General features: G+C 39.5%; 1 pseudogene; it reads right to left on the reverse strand.

The window, feature by feature from the left end:
- The window catches only part of LOC119627884 (transmembrane protein 161B pseudogene), a 35470-nt pseudogene extending 25987 nt beyond the window's left edge, over window positions 1-9483 (reverse strand).
- Window positions 9484-12496: the final 3013 nt, after the last annotated feature.

A 12496-nucleotide genomic window follows, 5' to 3' on the forward strand; every position in this document is an offset into this window, starting at 1 on the left:
GAAGGTACAAAGCCAGTGGAAGATGTGGCAGAACAGAAAATAAGAGACATGCAGCAGAATGGGAAGTCAGAGAAATTCTAAGTATGAGAAGGATTCAACTCATTTTTGCTGGCTTGAAGATGTAGGGACAAATACAAAGTCCTTATAAAAGCCTCTAGGATATAAAGGTGACCCTGTCCTGCAGTTGACAGCCAGTAAGGAATGGTTACCTCAGTTCTATAAATGCAAGAAAGGCAATAGATTCTGCTAACAGCATAAACATGCATGGAAGAAGTTTCTTTCCAGAGTCTTCTGATAAGAGCCCAGCAGGCCAACACCTGATTTCAGCCTTATGTAATGTTTTCTTGTAGAATATTTTCAAGGAGTTTTAGAACTTGGGGCACTCTGAAATTCTCATTTTACTTAGAAATTACCTATGCTGGCCGGGCGCGGTGGCTCACGCCTGTAATCCCAGTACTTTGGGAGGCCGAGGCGGGCGGATCACAAGGTCAGGAGATCGAGACCATGGTGAAACCCCGTCTCTACTAAAAAATAGAAAAAAATTAGCCAGGCGCAGTGGCGGGCGCCTGTAGTCCCAGCTACTCGGGAGGCTGAGGTAGGAGAATGGCGTGAACCCGGGAGGCGGAGCTTGCAGTGAGCCGAGATTGCGCCACTGCACTCCAGCCTGGGCAACAGAGCGAGACTCCGTCTCAAAAAAAAAATAAATAAATAAATAAAAAATAAAAAAAATAAGAAATTACTTATGCTTGCTCAGCAATTGTGTATACCTGAGAACTCTTGAGATATAAGAAAGCCTGTGAATTGTTTCTAAATATGATAAACTCATTGTGCTTCCTAAGCTTAACAGTTATTACAACTGATATTCATTTTACAGTGTTTTAAGTGTTTCTTAGTTTTATTATGCAAAGGTTTCCTGCTCCCCAATTTTTGGAGCCTATAAATATTTTTTTCAGGTCCCAAAGAATGTTGTAGGTCCTTAAAACTCTAGTAGGTTCAGAGCCATGTGCTTAAGCCAAGTGAAATATAGAACAATCCTGTGCATGCCTCACTCACATGTAGCAGTTGTATATACACTTGCAGTAAAATCAGCCCGGTATCCCCACATATTGACAATTTTAATTTTATTGAATACAGTGCTTTTTGTGTTGTTGACTGGTAATTTTTTTTTTTTTTTTCTTGGAGATAGGGTCTCACTCTGCCTCCCAGGCTGGAGTGCAATGGCATAATCTCGGCTCACTGCAACCTCCAACTCTCAGGTTCAAGTGATTCTCCTGTCTCAGCCTCCCTAGTATCTGGGATTACAGGCCTGCACCACCACGCCCAGCTAAGACTGATAATTTTTTAGTGACTAGTGTAGGTGCTATAAAATGAATGCTTAATAAGTGTACTTAATGTAATCAAAAATCCACAACTTCAACTATATGTCATAAATCTCCTTCCTAAAATATTTATTTGAAATTATATTTCTAAAGCCTCTCAAAATTTTTGGATTCTCTTTAACAAAAAAAAACTTGATCTTTATTGTGTTAAAATGTGGTAGAAATAAAATATAAAACCCTACACAAAGTGGAAATCTCTATAAATATTTTACTTCTAGATATGTGTTTCATTAGAAGTTACTTACAGATTTCCTTCTAAGCATTTATAGAATGATATTCAAAATATTCTAGACATTCCATATCCTTAATACAGCAATGGCTTTTTAGTACTCTGAAAATTTTTCTCAAGGCCAGGAAAATTTTTCTTGGTGGTATAGAAATATTAACAGAGTACACGCTAAGACAGTCTTAACATATGTGATGAAACAAAAATTATGCACAGGCCTAGCTGTTACGTGCAGGGAAGGGCAGGCAGGCTGATGTTCATAAGCAATTAGGAATGCAAGAAGCAATATTGTTCCAAAGTTCACACGATCCTTCTCAACCCCAGCAGAGATATTAGTTAATTAAAAACAACTCCCTCACCTAGATATGCTGAAGTGGGATTAACAAGATTTAAATGAATAATAACATGAATTATTTCACATGCAAACCTTCATGTGTGATACTCATCCTTGGATACAATAATTGAGTCTGAAATTCAAAGGCTTGGATTTAACTCCTCTGTGGAATACTTGTGGGAAAGAGTGTTTCTGGGGTGTCAGATGAGTTAGTCTTCCCTGTGTGAGACACCCATGGGGAGCCATGGGCGGCCTCTCAGGAGAAAAGTCTCCTTATTGCCTTCATGTCTTTATGCCCCGAGAGCATAACCACTCAGCGACATTCCACAGGTTGCTCAGGGAGGTAACACTCCCTTGAGACAGTGGAGTACAATCAAACATCTTGGCTCCTCCTGAAACCCACTCCCACCCATTTCAGTCCTGATAAGTCAAAGATCTTAAGTAGTTTAGACACATGCCTTTGCTCAAGGAAATTCACAGAAACCGCCTCTGCTATGCATCTTATTGAGTTCTCCTTCACTAATTAATCCTTTTCCTCATCCCTTCCAACCCCTCCCATCTGCCCTAAGAACAAAGATCCTGTAAAGCAATAAATTGGGTGGAGCCCGAGAGCTTTGGGCAGTGAGCAAGCCTCTGATGCTACGGTCCCCTGGACCCGCCTTTTAAATGCTTATTCTATCTCTTTCTAACTCCTTGGTCTCCGCCAAACTGGGGGTACCCACAGGGTGGTGTGGGGCTGGATGGTGTGGGGCTGGTTTCCCCAACAATATTGCTAAACCTACACTTTTCCACCTTAAGATAATAATGCTATGACATCAATTTTTTGGCACATGGATAGTTTTGCTCACCTCTAAACCCAATAAAACCCCCATTCTTACCTAGAGACAGACCCAGTGACCCAGAAAGTCAGATTTCATGTGGCCACTGAAAGAGCACAACTTAAATTTGAGTATAACCAAAAATGCTTAAAACTGAGCATGTTGTGCTTCTATAGAAAACCAATATGCGAAAAAAAAATGTATAAATAGAAAAACAGAGAAAGGGACCGGGAGAATTTGTTTTCTGTAGGTACTGGGATGAAGCTCCCTACCTCTTTCCACTGCTCTTCCACACCACTGCTTTTCCCAGGACAGGAAACTTGGTTTCCAGCTCTTGCACCTCCTCCAGCAATGTCTTTTTTGCAGATGTGCTTGGCCTTGTATTATGAGGAAAAAAACAAAAGAGCGTGGTGTAAGAATTTGACGCAGCTGAAAAGAGAGGTTACTCCCATCTTGGGCCATTCCCAAAAGCCCTTTGATAGAGGTTGAGGCTTGAGAAGTGGTGTAGCATGTACAGTGAACATGCATGATGTATGCTCCATCTCCATAGGCTGGAGGCATCCTAAGTGCTGCAGATCAGATCTGGACAATAAATGTCAAGAGTTACCACCACCCCACAAAGAACTAGACATCTGTAGACCTGCTGAGGAGCCCAGTCATTCAAAGACAGGATGGAGTTCACAGAGACTCAAGGTCTGCCTCTGAAGCTTTTCTTGGTAGGATTTGAAAACCCAGAAGATGCTTTAAATCCTCACCCTAGTGAACAGATGCTTGTTCCCTCATCCTTGGCCTGACTGCAATCAGAGAGCCCAGGAGTTAGCCCATTTTCTCCCTCCACTTTTGGTATGAAAACAGCCACTGGCACAGCAGCCATGGATTTAGGATGGTAGAGTGCATGGTCTGGATGCAAAACCTTTGCCCTGAAATGTGGCATCAACACAAATACAGACTGCAGATTTTTCATCTTCCTCTGGTGATGACTCACCATTAGTGTCCACATATGTAGGCTTTGATGAAATACTACCTGTTATGAAATAGCCCTCAGCTAGGACAGCTCACTCTTCTGGAACTGTAGGAAGTGTTCCTATATCTTTTTTTTCTGATTAAACTGATTAATATCTTACAATGTTCAAATATTTGGCTAATCTCAGGGTTTTTCTAAAATTGAGACTGAATAGAACTAAAATTGAGCTACTATTAAAAAAATCTAGAAGAACAAAAGACATTTAATAAGATATGGGTTATACAGGAGGAAAAAACTGTAAATAGAATAGGCTCAGGAATTAGCAACATATCAGGGTAAAAATTTTTGCATTGGTTTAATTTCAACATAAACACATGTGAAAATCCTGCTGGGTATCAGAACTTAAAAGACAGAATGAGAACAAAAACTGAGCACATTTGTCTCAAAATAAAAAAGTGACAGGAGAACATTCTGAAGACGTGGACCATTTCTTTGGAATCACATTCTACCACCACCCACCCTCCACCTTCAATAAAGGAAAGTATGCTACAATAATATGAGTCATCTCCCAATGCTTTGAGTTAATCCATCATAAAGTATTAGCACCGAGACATTGTATATATGCCTGGCATCCTTTCCCCCAAAGTAAACAAGAGAAAGTCACACAGGCCTTAACACATTATACATTAATTCCATCGACAGTGTCCTGAGACTCAGGATAGATAAAATACTGCAGGTCAAAGCAGAGCCTGTGGAATTTTATTTTAAACAATAGATGAGAAAATGTCTTTTGTTGGAAAAAAGACAGTCAAAAAGGATGTTAAAATATATGCTGTTTATTATGAATTATTTGGGAACTCAAACTTTGCCTTTTATCTTATGAACTTCTGAAGCTAGACTGACAAGGCCACTGAATGTGTGCCCCACCTGCTGTGAGCCATCAGCTTGCACAGGTACCAGGAGAAATAGGAAGCCTGGGCACTTATAATCTACATCTTAGGCCAAGAACAAAGAGAATCTGATCCACTGTGGAAACTGCTTGTTTCCTCTCATTCAAAACAAGTCCTCAGAGGGCAATGGTCTGAGCATCTCTATGCTCCCAGGCATTGTACATGGTCTCAGCGGATGAAATTGCATCCATATACGAGAGTTATTCAGCAATTTGTTAATATTTCCACTAGGCTAGCCCCTGTGAGCTAGCCTGGAAACTTTGCTGCTATTGGAGAATACTGCAGTGCAATGCTGGGAATGACTTGACTTCTCTTTCTGCATGTAGCACTTGAGTAGAAGGGGTACTGGTAATTTAAAACAGTGTTCTCAAGCACATGTTATCTCATAAGGCATGAATTAGGGAAAAAAAGGTTCTAAAATATTCCCTGTCTGAAATCTACAAGTGAGTGGCCTAAAATTAATATTCACAGATCATCGAGTGAGTTGTTAAGCATTAGCCACTGGCACATCACTTAAGTCTCACCAGGAGCCAGGATTTTGTGTGTTCTGCATCACAACTTTGACAAAGTAAGCCCCATTATCTGAAAATGGCTTACCCCCGAGTGGTCCAGGCTTCATCTAATTCAACATCAAGGGGACAGATGACCACAGAAGGGACAAAGTGGGGTTGTGGCTACTGACACATGAGTATGAGACTTGTGACTCTTCAGTCTGCCTAAGAGCATTTCCAGGTTCTTAGAGACTTTTCAAATAAATTGATTGATTTAGGATCTTACTTTCCATCTTTTTGTTTTGGAAATTTTTTTCCTGGACTCTTTTTGTATGCAAGGATAGCCAATCAAAGTGTTTAATTCTAAACATGGATGAAAATGTAAATATAATGTGCTTCAAAATAAATTAGTTTAGTTAAAAAGTTTAAAAAATCAAGGCCTATTTGTATATAGAAATAGCTCATTTTCTCTTATTTCCATTTAACTGCTTATCTGAGATTATAATAAGAAAATAAAGGCCAGGTGTGGTGGCTCATGCCCATAATGCCAGCACTTTGGGAAGCTGAGATGGGGGCATCACCTAAGGTCAGGAGTTCAAGACCAGCCTGACCAACATGGTGAAACCCTATCTCTACTAAAAAATACAAAAAATAACCAGGTGTGGTGGTGCACGCCTGTAATCCCAGTTACTTGGGAGGCTGAGGCAGGAGAATCACTGGAACCTGGGAGGCAGAGGTTGCAGTGAGCCAAGATCGCACCACTGTACTCCAGCCTGGGTGAAAGAGAGAGACTGTGTCTCAAAAAACAAAACAAAAGAAACAATAACAAAAACAAACAAAAAAAGAAAAGAAAGTCATTCTAGAATTGGGGACTGTATTGTTTGAACAAAGGCAAAGTACAAGACATACAGTTAGATAAATGAAAATGAGTTTCTCTGTATTCAGTGGCCTTGAGCTTATATTAGTTTTATAAAGCAATACTAACACATTTCTCCTAAATGAGAACTGGTACACAGCAGCTTACTTAAGAATGTTGTCATAGGCAAACATTTTCTGTGAATATAAACTAAGGGATTCTAAAACAGTTCTGGGTAATTTAAAATTCATACTTCTAAGACAAATATTCATTAGCTAGGTATCACATATACTCAATCAATTATTTTAATAAAAGATAGGTTTGGTTCCTCATGAAAATTTTGGTTAAAAGGACAATAGTGTAGGCATTTTATGGAGTTCCAAATCTGACTTAAATATTGTAAAAATAATGAGTCTGTATCCAGAAAGTTGACAGACTCCAAGAAAAAAGTGACTGAGTTGTCTCGTTCTGGTTCTCTTTACTTTCTCTTAACAGCCAGGTCCTGAAATTCAAGTGAAAAACTGGGGGAAAAAAAAATGGAGAAGGTGCAGAAAGATGGAGCAACTCAGTCTCTTAAGCACTCACAGAAATATATTTGAAAAGGCAGGCCTGCTTTGCCCTGGAATTTAAAAGCTCTTTCCAAAGAGAGCGATGACCATGAAAATTTAAAACAAAACAAAACATCCTTAAGATTGATCAAAGGTGGCTGGTCACAATTGCTCAGTCCTGTAATCCCAGCAGTTTGGGAGACCCAGGAGGGCAGATCACAAGGTCAGGAGTTTGAGACTAGTCTGGCCAACATAGTGAAACCCCATCTCTACTAAAAGTACAAAAGATCAGCCAAGTGTGGTGGTGTATGCCTGTAATCCCAGTTACTCAGGAGACTGAGGCAGGAGAATTGCGTGAACCCAGGAGGCGGAGGTTGCAGTGAGCTGAGATCAGGCCATTGTACTCCAGCCCAAGGGACAGAGGTAAACTTCATTTCAAAAAAAAAAGAAAAGAAAGAAAAGAAAAGAAAAATTTGACCAAACTCAAGATGAAAGAACAGCAGCATCACCTTGGAAGCTCCCTAACATCAACATGTGTTGCTATCACAAAATAAGACCTTCAGCTGCTCCTCAGTTCCCTCTCACTACTGTAAACCTATTCTGGGAACTTCAAGGTACATCATAGCATATTGTGCCTCAGGAAATATTTGGCAACATATATCCAATGATGGGTGGTTGAAGACAATCAGGATTAATATTTTTGTTCAATGTATGGGAAGAAAAAACATGTTTTCTAAAGCTGCAAATTCAGAAAGATAAATCACATGAAGCACTGTAGCCTTCTCAGAGGAAAACAATTCACAACATCCCTCTTCTCCTTGGAAGAAGCCTATGAATTTACTTGCCTCAACAAATATTTTTGGTTTGGAGTATAATATGAGACATAATATGGGCCTCATGATCAAAGAGAAAATGCCCAAATAAACTCACCAAATTCTTGTTTTTGAGGAGAGGGGTGAGTATAGCTTAAATATTAAATAGGTATTACAAATTGAGCATATTAAATAGATATTACAGATTGAGTATAGCTTAGATATCAAATAGAGATTACAAATTTGGGCAAATACTCCAGGTGGCCGCAAATATATACTATCTTTCATGCTCCCCTCAACAAAACAAGACAAAAATGCCTTTCAGAAAAGTGCCTCTAGACTTCAGCAGTGGTCTTTCTGACTCAGCCCAGAAATGAGATGCTGTGGGCTCCTGGAAATAGCTGAGTTCTGGGGCTGTGATGCCAGGCAGTGGGCAGCAGCTTGTTCCTATGGGCAAGACTATGCTTTATTTATCTAAAACTAACTTATCTTTGCAAAACTGAACAAATTTAGCAAGGGATTATGTTGTGTCACGATAGGGCATATTAGCTGAAAGAGCAAATAACGGAACTAATATTTTCATACAGTATATCCATTAGATTAAGAAAACAGCTTTTCTGGCTATAATCCCTTTATTTCCAAAGGATTATGACTCTGTTATTTTCACAACATGGTTTTACAAAAGAAAATGGAAGTAGTGGTAAATCAAAGCATTTAAGAAATTAAAATGATTTACTTTTCATGAACAGTGAAAAAAATGAATGGGGAAAAAAACAAGAAAATATGACTGTAATATTCTTTCTCCCCTCTCTCTTTGCATTAGATATCATTGGTTGTCAAGATAATGCCAAAATGAAGACCTTCCCAAAGACATCCTTGACTGTCAGGCAAGAAAAATTCTCAACGCGTGTGGGAGAAATGGTGAGATAAAAATGAAATCTGATGTCTTTTCCTGTAAGGTTTGAATTAAAGTCTCAATTGTTAACCTCAGGAACCCAAAATAATTGTGTTTGCCCAGAGTCTCAATTTTCTTTTTTTTTTTTTCTTTTTTTTAAGACGGCATCTGGCTCAGCTGCCCAGGCTGGAATGCAGTGGCTCAATCTCAGCTCACTGCAATGGCCATCTCCTGGGTTCAAGCAATTCTCCCATCTCAGCCTCCAGAGTAGCTGGGATTACAGGTACCCATCATCATGCCTGGCTAATTTTTGTATTTTAGTAGAGATGGGGTTTCACCATGTTGGCCAGGCTGGTCTTGAGCTCCTGACCTCAGGTGATCCACCCACCTTAGCCTCTCAAAGTGCTAGGATTACAGGTGTGAGCCACCACACCCAGCCCAGAGTCTCAATTTTCAAGGAAGTTGCCACATATTTGCAGGAGAAATTGGGACCACCCAAAACAACAATCAGTATTATGTTTTTTAAGCAGCCCCTCTTTATGCTCATGGATAAAACTAAAATTTACATGATCTTGGAAATTAGCCCCTACATTTATATTGTACACAAGACATTTTGGAAGTAATACATTTTAGAACATAAAAGAAAAAAATTGAATAGTCTTTTCTATTTTACCTACATAACAGTGCCATCTTTGTGATTGATTTTCTCATAGACCTGTGAGCTACCTCTCTAGAAGAATTTATTGTAGATATATCTATTTGAGGATGTTTGGAAAAATGAAGAATACTTCACTCTTCTAATTTGAAATGCCTTACCTATACACAGTTTTTCTCTTAAGCATGGGATATGAAGCCGGGCCATATTTGTGATCTTTGTGATCATATAGCAAGCACTCAGTTGAAGGTATAAACAGAGATAAATTTTGAGTCATACTTTATCAACTTGATGGAGTTTAGAAACTCTGCCTTATAAGGCAGCATCCCTACTGACTTCACAGGTTTTCTCAAAGCTCCTTTTTGTCTATATATTTTCCTATCATGACATATCCTTTCTTTTCTTTTTCTTTTTTTAAGATACGGAGTCTTGCTCTCTTGCCCAGACTGGAGTGCAGTGACATGATCACAGGTAGTGATACTGATATACCTGATACTACAGGTATACACCACCATGCCCAGTTAATTTTTAAATTTTTCTATGGCTGTCTATATTTTCATACCAAGATAAAGCACAAGTTTAGATTTACCATTTCTTTTTCAAAAATAATCTTTTACTAGGAGGTAGCAAGAGACCCATTTCTTCAGAATTCCAGTAGTGCTCATATTCTGGGTCAGGGATTGTGGGAAAGACAATTCCAGGGATAGATGAGCCCTGCACTCATCTCTTCAACTTATGCTTTCCATGCCACATCTTCAATCAAACAGGCAGTAAAAACCAGAAATAATCCCAACCAGAAGTGTGCATAGTTCAGGATCACAATTGCTTTCAAGAAACAGAAGTGACACGTTTGAGTATTCTCTCTTTCAAAAATGGTGCAATGCAATTTCATCAAGACATGTATTTCACTACACCAAAGCAACAAGTACTATTACATTTAATGAGAGGCAACCCATGCACTGGCAGGAGGTTCAAGGGGACAGAAGGGGCTTGCTCCTCTCTGGAGCCCTATCTCCTCTCACCTCCATCCTTCTAGTTTGACATGTGATCTTCTCTCTCCCTTTTATAAAGTGCTTCCAGGCCCTTTTTATTAGGATGCTTTCCCAAATCCTTCCTAAAGAGAGATTTTGGAGCTACCAACACTGCTTCACTGTGGAATAAACTTCTCTTATTAACATTCTTCATTCATCCATAATCATCTCCTTTTTTCCTCACTGCTCATCCATTTATGGAGCTAGTACCCATATCATAGCTACTTGGTCAAGGCATGGTGATACTCCCCACTTAGGAGAGGAAGATGACTAGGTTATAGCTCTTGCCCTCAGAAAATTAAAAACCCTCAGAAAATTAAAAATTAAAAATCTACATTACACCATGGAATATGGTATATATCATGAAAATATCCTATGGGATTTCTGAGAGGACCTCTTAAAGATGAAAAAGTGAGGGATGTACCTGGAAAGATGAACACAATTTCAGCAGACAGAGAAGGGTAGAAGGAGAGAGATTCCAAGTAGAAGGATAAAGGAGAGGGAAGAGCAGCAAAGAATGTAGCTTTCAGGAAGATTTTCTGGTTTCTGGCACTGGTCACAGATAGCTTGGGAGGAAACAGGCAGAGAGGGTTTTGGGGAAACAGAGCTGCAGGGCCAAGTTAGATGTTAGGTGAGTTGAAGAAAGAACTTAGGGCAAAAGCAGAGGGAGGGAGGGAGGTATTTACTCTGAACAGAGATGACAGGGTCAGGAGGACAGATTGGTTTGAGTAAGCAAAGGCCAGGAGCATGAAGCAAGCAGGGAATTGGGAGGCTGGCCTAGAAGCATGGGTCACCTGGGAAAGGGACAAAAGTATGCCAAACTCTTTGTGTTCACTAAATTTCTTTTCTGGAGTCCTTAACCATTTGATCTTACTGGACTAGAAGTTATGCTAGAACTCACTGCAAAGTGGAGTGAGGCTTACAGAGGGAAAACAGCGGAGGGCCTAATGCAAGATTAACCTTTTCAGGGACCCCTGCAGGGACTGATAGGGCTAAGAATCGGGGAGGCCTGGAACAGCTCACTTTACAGTATAATGAGAACAGACTCACCTGGCTCAGGCCTGGCATCCAATCATCAGTCCACTCTGGTTTCCATTTTTTGCTCCAGCTGAATGGCCACATGTACTGCAGCCATCGTTGCTCCCTTTGCCCTTCAGGGTGTCCTTCCCTAGCACCTATCCCCAAAGCACCCCCACCCCCTCACTCTAATTCTGAGCACTCAACTTGCCCATCAGGCCAAGCCTTCTCCTAATCACAGCCCTCCTACCTCTGAGTACCTTCACAGAGCCCTGTTCATTGTGCTTGGCATTTTATGACAACTAAACCAAAAAAGCTTTCAGGTTTGAAAAAAAAAAGAGCCAAAAGTCAGTCCTGGCAGGGGAGGATTTGTTCTTTGTCTTAAAAAACCAAGAGTACCAGCTTTTGATGGAAAAATTTCAAACCTCAAACAGTGAGTACATTTTGCCCCATCAATTAAATCTCTCAGAATTCATCCTAAGGAAAAAAGAAAATGTGTAAAGATCAAGCACAAGAATATTCATGAAAGTGCTATACTATCACATAAACTAGAAATAGATGTCCCAGAAGAAGATCTATAATTATACTGTGGCAATTATATACAATGAACTTCTGTGCAGCAATTAAAGTAATATAGAATTATAATAGATGTCATATTCTACAACTACTGCATAATATGAGATCTATGACAACATCTCATAGACAACCTATGAAAGGGAAGGGAAGGGAAGGGAAGCACGATTGAGTCAAGCCTCAAAATTAAACTTGAAAAGTTATCCCCAGATGAGGTAGGTATACCCACAAGTTATATCATCTTACACATCTTTATTATGTTACATCTGTATTATGTGACACATCAATATATACCATAATTTTCATAGTCCTGTTTTGGTATTTCCTCACTTTAAGCAAACACATTCTGGAACTGCAAAAACAGTGGACATCCAAGACCTGATGGACTTAAGAGTACCTACCTTTATGTATACACTTTAATATATTCAAACTAAATTCATGGAACAGTATGTGGAAACAAGTTCTGGGTGGCAGGACTAGTGATCTGTATTGTTATATCTCTTTACCTGTCTCTATTTCCTGTTTCTTCTCCATAATAGTAAAATTCAACTTTTCCTCCCCAACCAAGGAAACTACAAGAAAGAAGTTGGATTTGCCTGCTCCTTCTGCCTCCTACTGTAATACTTCTGAGGTAAACAGAGTCTCTGGAGTCCAGCCAGGACCTTGGATTTTGCTCATGCTAGAAATGCACAGGGTGGTGCTTGGTCCATGGAAGGTGGACTTGTTCAAGCTGTAGTTCTGATGACACAAGTGGGATAACTAACAAGGTACATTTATTTTTAAAAGTACTGCTGATTTTACAACACTAAGCTATTACTTAAAATAGATCATGACTCGTAGGTATCCCATAAATATGTAAAATATCATGTATCAATAAAAATAGATTATTTCGCTTAGAACTGTAGTTGCTGGAAAAAAAATGAACTTTGAACTCTCCTGTTGAAAAT

This window comes from Chlorocebus sabaeus, chromosome 9 (genome assembly GCF_047675955.1).
Source record: "Chlorocebus sabaeus isolate Y175 chromosome 9, mChlSab1.0.hap1, whole genome shotgun sequence".
In the NCBI taxonomy this organism is placed as follows: domain Eukaryota; kingdom Metazoa; phylum Chordata; class Mammalia; order Primates; family Cercopithecidae; genus Chlorocebus; species Chlorocebus sabaeus.